Below are 7,681 nucleotides of genomic sequence, written 5' to 3'. Positions count from 1 at the left end.
CACCCATAGCCAAGTGATCATCAAGTAGATCAGCCGGGATACCGTATGCCAACATACGCAAAGCGGTTGTCACCTTCAGAAAGGTGCTATGTCCGAGCTCTCCGGCGGCATTCCTCCTTTGCTGGAAAAACCGGTCATGGCTCGCTAGTTTCTCTGCAATGTGCCTGAACAAGTCGGTGCTCGTCCTAAACCGGCGACGAAAATACGACTCCGGGTATGTGGGATTCACCACGAAATAGTTCTTCATCAATCTGTTATGGGCATCAACCCTATCTCTCCAAATTTTCTCCCGACCCATAACCGAACCACCGTGCTTCGGTTTTTTATTGATATGCATAGCTATGATCATTGCAAGATCCTCCTCCCGTTCCATATCAAATTCTTCTTCGGAATAATCATACGACGAACTCATCTACAATGTTCAATACTATACTATAAAAACTACAATTCAAAACATGCACCAAACTCATGAAGTTTGAGCAATACATACCTTGTAGGCGTTTTGTCGAACACCTTGCGGGCGCGGCGCGGTAGCGAGCGCTCGGGCGCTGTTCCTCGAACGACGGAGGCGTGCGAGGGCCGGCGGGACTAGGAGGGGGTCGGGCGGAAGCGCGACGGCGCGGGGATAGGCCGGGGAAGCGCATGAACGGTCGCCGCGGGGCGCGGGCGGCGGCGGCGGCGGGGATAGGCCGGGTAAGCGCCTAAACGGTCACCGGGGGGCGCGGGCGGCGGCCGCGGCGCGGGGATAGGCCGGGGAAGTGCCTCAATGGTCGCCGGGGGCGCGGGCGGCGGCGGCGCGGCCGGATGGGGGTGGGAGTGGGAGAGCAAGCCCGTGAGAGTCCAGCGTGCGGGAGGTGGCGCAACAAATAAGCGGCGCGCGATTGTGTTTCGGCCAGCACGCTGAACTGCAGATGCCGCGCACGTCGTTTTTACGTGCGCGCTAAAACGGCCTAATTTGCGGCGCGACACTAGTTTAGCGCGATTGTTGGAGATGCTCTAAGGAGAGGGCAGTAGGCGTAGTGCTCGCCTTGCTCTCGCTGACACCGGCGAGTTCGTGGGGATCTTTGACAAATCGGTGAAGCACAGGGATCTTAAGTACGCGCTGGTCATCTGCTCACCACGACTCCAGGCCAAGGCGGCCGGGACCGTGTGCTTGACGCGGTGGTCAAGCCTTTGTCTGCCGCTGCGATCAAGACCACTTCGGTGAGGTGCCTCGTCATGTTTAGTACCCCCCTCGCTCCCGCGGACGACGGCCGGGCGAAGCACTAGCTCCGCCGCCCCTCCCCTCTCTCCCCTCATCTTCCCTCGTCGATGCATGGGGGTGCCTTCGGGCAAAGCCCGGGCGGCGGCGAGGCCCTTCCTCCGCCTTGTTGCGGATCGGCAGCGCGGGTTGTGGTCGTCGAGGGGGACGCGATGCTGGCATGGGGCACTCCGGCGGCGTCCCGCATGTTCTGGTGAGCGGTGGGGTTGCGGTTGTTGCGCGGGGGGCTAGGTGTGTGGTGGCGCGGGTGCTGGCGTCCTTGTCGCCGCGGATCTCAGCTAGGGTGCGGGAGGCGGGCGGCCATCGTCGACGATGGATGCACGGAGGGGATGTTGTGCGGGCTTCGTTGGAGGGTGCCTCCTGTGCGGCTGTTGTCCTGCCTCGCCTGGGCTTTTGGTGTCCTGGTCGGGCCACTCCCAGATCTGGCGGGTGGTGGAGGCGACCCCTCCAACGGCATCGGTCGGCAGCGTCCGGTCGAGTGGGGATGACCACCGGGGAACTTGTCCCTGTGCATGCATGGGTTTCTCACGCGTCTGGGGTGGCGACGACCTGGGGCTCGTGTTCGGGACGGACAGCTGTGGTTCCGAGGCTTTGCTCCGCGTAGGTGGAGTAGGCTCGGTACGGGTTTCGTGCTCAGTGGTGGTGGTCGTGTTAGAGTTGCATCGGTGCGTGGATCCGCGCATGTGACCATCGACATGGTGTCGTGTTAGCGTTGTGTCGGTGCGTGGATGAGCGCATGTGATCACGGACATGGCGTCGTGTGAGCTCGCCTGAGCAAAGGCTCACTGATGGCCGACGGCAGTCTTGGGGTCGTGTCCCCCTTAATCCACCAGTGATCAGCCGGGGACGCATCTGTGGGTGCCTCCTACTGTGGAGGCACCTACCTAGACTCGCGGACTGATGTCAGACAAGGAGTAGATGGAGTGTTTCGGCTCTTCCTACCGTGGTTGTGTGCGTTGTGACGTGAGCGGCGTACGGTATCTCGTCAAAGGGGATGTTGGAGCGGCGGCGCGATGGAGGTCCGCATGATGGCTCCTCGGCGGGATTCATTGCCGTGGTGATGGCTCTTCTTCCGGATTGTGTGGGCAATGAGAGGGGTGGCGGCGGGTTGCAGACCAAGATCACAATTCACAAATTAATAAATAATAATTAATTATTAATAGCTACTGGTGTGTACTGATACCTGCTGTCAACATATTCAATCCTGGTCACCTGTCTAGCGATCACCTCTAGTTGTATTCTAATGATCTGATCCGCCTGCATCTAGTCAACAGTGTGCAGGGAATGGACAGTTGTAGAGTATAGATTAGTGGATGCAGTCGTCGTGGTAAGAGCATGGTTAATAGTATAGCCAACGGCTGGCTATAAGCAGTCTTATAGCCCCACCTTATAACTAGCTTGTACAATAGTTAACTATAAAAGATTACTATTTTTATCATATATGGCCCATGTTTTATTCTCACACAGCGTCTAGGAGCACGTGCTAGAGCTGGCTCTTCATGAAGAGCCCGCTTCCCTTCTCTCTCCTCTTCTCTCTCATCCAACTCAGCAAAAATATAGTATTTTAATCCTTACAGCCTGCTGACTGTACCTTATTGTACTTGCTCTAACGACCAGGATAACCGCCATGGCAAACGTAAACGCCCTAGCACGACAAGCACAACGGCGAATGGCACTAGCAGCGGTGCGGCAGGTCGCCGTGGCGCGACAGCAGGACGTGGGAATTTTTGTCCAAAAGGACCCACTCGCGAACGTGAATGCCAGAAAAGACCACCTGCGAGTGATAAAAAGGGAAAGGACCCCCACCCGTCCGTGGCGGCAGGTGCGCCAGGCGGCACGTGGCACCTGCCGCCACAGCCCGAGGCGGCTGGGGCCTGCCGCCACGAGCGCAGGCGGCCGACAGGGGTGCCGCCACGAGGCAAGGCGGCGCGGGAGATTCCTTTCCCGCGTCTCGGCGACGTAACGGGAATGAGAGGCGGGCCCTGCCGCCTCGGCATATGGCGGCCAGGTGGGACAGGCCGCCTCGGGAGGAGGCGGCGAGTACTGTTGCCGCGCTGAAATCTACAGACTGCGCGGACTTCCACTGACTGCGCTGATTTCGAGGCTCGTTGATTCCTACGCTGAGACAGTCTCCACCGACGAAACAGTAGCATATTTTTCCCGCTCTTCACCGACGAAACAGTGTGAAAATTTTCTTTATATACGAACCGCGGCGCTGCCTCCTCTCTCACTCCTCCTTTCGTTGCCTTCTGTGTCACCCTCTTCTCTTTCTCTTTCTCTTTCTCACTCTCTTCTCAAGAACAAGTCCATATGAAGGTTTAAGTTGCGATTTTGGATGGTCTAAAGTTAGATTTTGAAGACGTTGCAGTTGAAGAAAAGATAGATCAAGGTAAGAGCTTTCCATTTCTTTTGGTCTTGTTTGCATGCATGATGTTTTATTTTGTTTGATTAGTTTGTAAGTATGTTCTTTCTTTTGTCTTAGGAAGTGTATTATCACTTTCATGGAACTATTTTGAAGACGTTGTAGTTGAAAAAAAGTTAGATCAAGGTAAGAGCTTTACATTTCTGTTCGTCGTGTTTGCATGCATGATGTTTTATTTTGTTCGATTAGTTTCTAAGTATGTGTTTATCTTTTGTCTTAGGGACTGTATTATCACTTTTGTGGAACTATTTTGTCATGCGATATGAACTACTAAGTTGAAGATCAAGGTATGAGACTCTGTTCATATTTGTGTTCATGTGATAATAGGTCGACTATGTTCATATATTACCGATGATTTGTTCGTGTTTGCATGCAACTGGTATTTAGAAAGGAGCCGGAAAAATGCCTATGTAACTAGCATTTTTGTAAAAAACATGTAATAATATGTTAGCTCCATTAGTATTAGTACATGCAAGACGCGTGTGTAATATATTTGTTTATGTGATAATTTGTCAACCCCGTAGAAATATGACTCGTGATATATATATATATATATATATATATATATATATATATATATATATATATATATATATATATATATGCATGCAGTATGTATTTTTAGACTTTTGCTAGCACGGAAATAATTATGTGTGTAATATTTTTGTTCATATAAAAATAGGTGGAATTCGCTGATATTATTCTGGTGATATATTATATTCGGAAGGATATCCTTATTTAAACCAGAGGTATGAATGACATATTGTAATTCATCTTCCATTTATTTTATAGTTGTAGTGTCACGATAAATGGTACAATATAAATTATTATGCGTAGATGTAATGGATGTTGTTAAATTGTTATATGTAAAAAAGATAAGTAATGGATGTTGTTATTACAATGTAAATATGAAAATCTGATTTATAATGGACTAACGATGTAAATATGGCTGCTCGTTAGGTACTATGAAAAATTTGTTAGTGTTTTATGGGCACATCGTACGTGAGGGTCCTTCTGGTGTGGATGTGTCTAGGTGCGGAATGACTACGGTTGTAGTGAAAGACATGGTTAATGTAGAGTATGCGGCAGTTAGAAGGTGGATCCGATCGGTGTTTGGTTCAGCGATGAATGAAAAAAAAATGATCCTGGAGGCTTTCGTGGTTGAGGGAGGAAATCGGTGGGTTCTGCGACGGGTTACTGGTGAAAGAGCATGGGCGTCGTACATGGGTTTTGCAAGCAATCCCAATAACTCCATGTATGGACAACCCATGGTTTATGTGGAGTTCATTTCTGCCAGTGATGTCGCCGAGTGCAGTAGCGGTGCCGGTGAGGCCCAGTTGGCCATAACTGTAGCCCCCGACGCCGGCCCATCGGAACCAAGTGGTGGCGAACATATGGCCATAACTGTAGCCCCCGACTCCGGCCCAACGGAACCAACAGGTGGCCAACAAGTGTATGACACGGGATATTGGTCTGCGGTCGTTGACATGAACGAACATGTCGAGGGATTGCCGGAGGCGCTAGATGATGACGATGATGGTCATTCTTCTGCGTCTTCGGAATCAGATGATGATGAAGTTGTTCCTCCCGAGAAGGCGGTCGCTGCAGCAATCAACCCAGAGTTTTTACAGGTTATGAGCATCACCAATGAATTTCACTCTGTTGCTGGCCTAGACGCGGGGAGTCTGGCCGTTGGACAGATTTTCCCAGATAAGAAATCTGCTAAACAAGCAATACATAGCTATGCAATTGCTATACACAGGCAACATAGAGTGAAGCAGTCTGATAAAAAGGAGTTGAAGCTCATATGCATCCATCGCGAAGCGGGTTGCCGCGGAAGAGTTATTGCTCGCCAGAAGCCTGGGGTATGTCAGCCATGGCATGTCACAAAAATAGAGCAACATGGTTGTGAGCAAACCGGCACTCTTTCGGAGCACCGCAATGTGACTGCAAAATATGTGTCACAGGTGATGCAAACCATTGTGCAGCAAAGTCTTAATATTAGTATTAGGGCTTTGCGTGCAACTGCATCTGATCTGATTGGTTTCCCTGTCAGCTATAGCAAGGCTCGTCATGCAAAGGAAAAGATATTTCAGAGGTTGTATGGAACCTATGAGGAGGCGTACTCTTTTGCCCCTAGAATGTTGCATCAGATTTCAGTTGCTAACAGGGGGACTCAAGTTTTCCGGAAAGAACGTCCAAATCCATTGAACCCGGACGAGCAAATCCTGGACCGCTTATTCTGGGCATTCGCCCAGACTATACAAGCATTCAAGCATTGTCGTCCGGTTGTATCAATTGATGGCACATTTCTCACTGGAAAGTACAAGGGCACACTCTTAGTGGCGATGGCAGCTGATGCAAACAATCAACTTCTTCCTATTGCCTATGCACTAGTGGAGAGCGAAAACAAACATAGTTGGCTATGGTTCCTGTGTTGCCTGAAGATGGGTGTCATCAAAGATCGGGAAGGGGTTTGCATCATCTCTGATCGCAACATCGGACTATTAAGCGCGCTTGAGATAATTAAGGCTTCACAAGATCCAGATTGGGGGTGGCCCGATCTGGAGACAAGGTGGTGCATGAAGCATTTGGCAGCTAATTTTTATTCGAAATTCAAAAACAAAGATTGGTTCAAGCTATTCAAGAGGATGTGCATGTAGAAAACTGCAGCAAAAATGAATGCTATCTGGGCAGGTATCAATGGTCAGATCGAGCGCGCATCCCTCCCGGCGAGAGAAGACCGGAGGGGTCGTCGAACAGCAATAAATTTGAGCCAGTGGATTAATGAGAATTGTCCCAATTTGTACAAGTGGGCGCAGTCTCAGGACACTGGTGCTAGATACGGTATAATGACAAACAACATGTCCGAGGTGTACAATGGTGTTCTTAAAGGGGTGAGGGCACTACCTATCACAGCACTAATTGATGAAACTTGGAACCGGACTGTGTCATACTTTGCAGATAGAGTCACCGTTGCCAAGGCACTAGTTGATTTGAACAAGACCTGGTCTGAGAAGATGCAAAGACATCTTGATGACAAAGCAAAGAAGCCGCAAAGACATGGGTGCGGGCAGGTAGATGCACTTAGGAATAAATGAGAAGTTAGTGTGCGAGCAAAGTTTGTGAAGGGTCACCACAGGGGAGCAAAACAACAAGCTGTGACGCTTGGCGCAACCTCGTGTGAGTGCACTTGGAACAAGCCCAAGCTTCTGGGATATCCTTGCAGTCACGTATTGCGGGCAGCTGCAGATCAACAAATTAGTGTCGAGCCATACGTATCACCATACTTCAACATGCACAATTCATACAACACTTGGAACGGTGAGTTTTGGGCATGGGGCATTGATACGAACTACAAGCAATTATGGCCAGAAGGCACCACATGGGTTCCAGATCCCGCATTGATGCGAACCAGCAAGGGACGGCGTCAGTCTAGGCGTCATCGCAATGACATGGACCACAGCCAGTTGGGAGAACCAAGGCGATGCCGCGTATGTAGGTGTGCTGGTCACCCGCGTAGGGAGTGTCCGTATCGTAACAACAACACTGCGTGATATGTAATCATGCTATGTATTTTAATTTTATCGTGATGTAATATTTGGAATATGTAGTTTAATTTAATCGTGATGTAATATTCGGAATATGTATTTTAATTTCATCGTGATGTAATATTCGGAATATGTATTTTAATTTCATCGTGATGTAATATTCGGAATATTTAATTTAATTTCATCGTGATTGCAGGTTATGGCTGAAATGCCCCAGCTTTTGAATGGTTATCACGACAACCACCACCGTTGCCAGCTGTTCATAAATCCAAATCATGAAAATCCTCCTCAGACCTTCCGGCTTCGAACTGTAAAGACGCCCTGGTCAATACATAATCGGTTCCTTGAACACCTTGAGGCTTATGGACTCCTACATTTTGCGAACATCGCAGCTCGTCGAGGTAGTTTTACTGCCGACCCATCCCTTTTGACATCCCTCGTTGATAG

At 49.7% G+C, this 7,681-nt stretch overlaps 1 long non-coding RNA gene across 1 annotated transcript; it reads left to right on the top strand.

Moving 5' to 3' along the window:
- The first annotated feature begins 3,927 nt into the window (after positions 1–3,927).
- LOC123429027 lies at positions 3,928–7,492 on the top strand. The gene is made up of 3 exons (XR_006622607.1): positions 3,928–3,970; positions 4,366–4,432; positions 7,431–7,492. It is a non-coding gene; the product is annotated as an uncharacterized LOC123429027 (long non-coding RNA).
- Positions 7,493–7,681: the final 189 nt, after the last annotated feature.

Source organism: Hordeum vulgare, chromosome 2H (genome assembly GCF_904849725.1).
Source record: "Hordeum vulgare subsp. vulgare chromosome 2H, MorexV3_pseudomolecules_assembly, whole genome shotgun sequence".
Taxonomy (NCBI): Eukaryota; Viridiplantae; Streptophyta; class Magnoliopsida; order Poales; family Poaceae; genus Hordeum; species Hordeum vulgare.
This window is presented reverse-complemented; position numbering and strand designations above follow the sequence as displayed.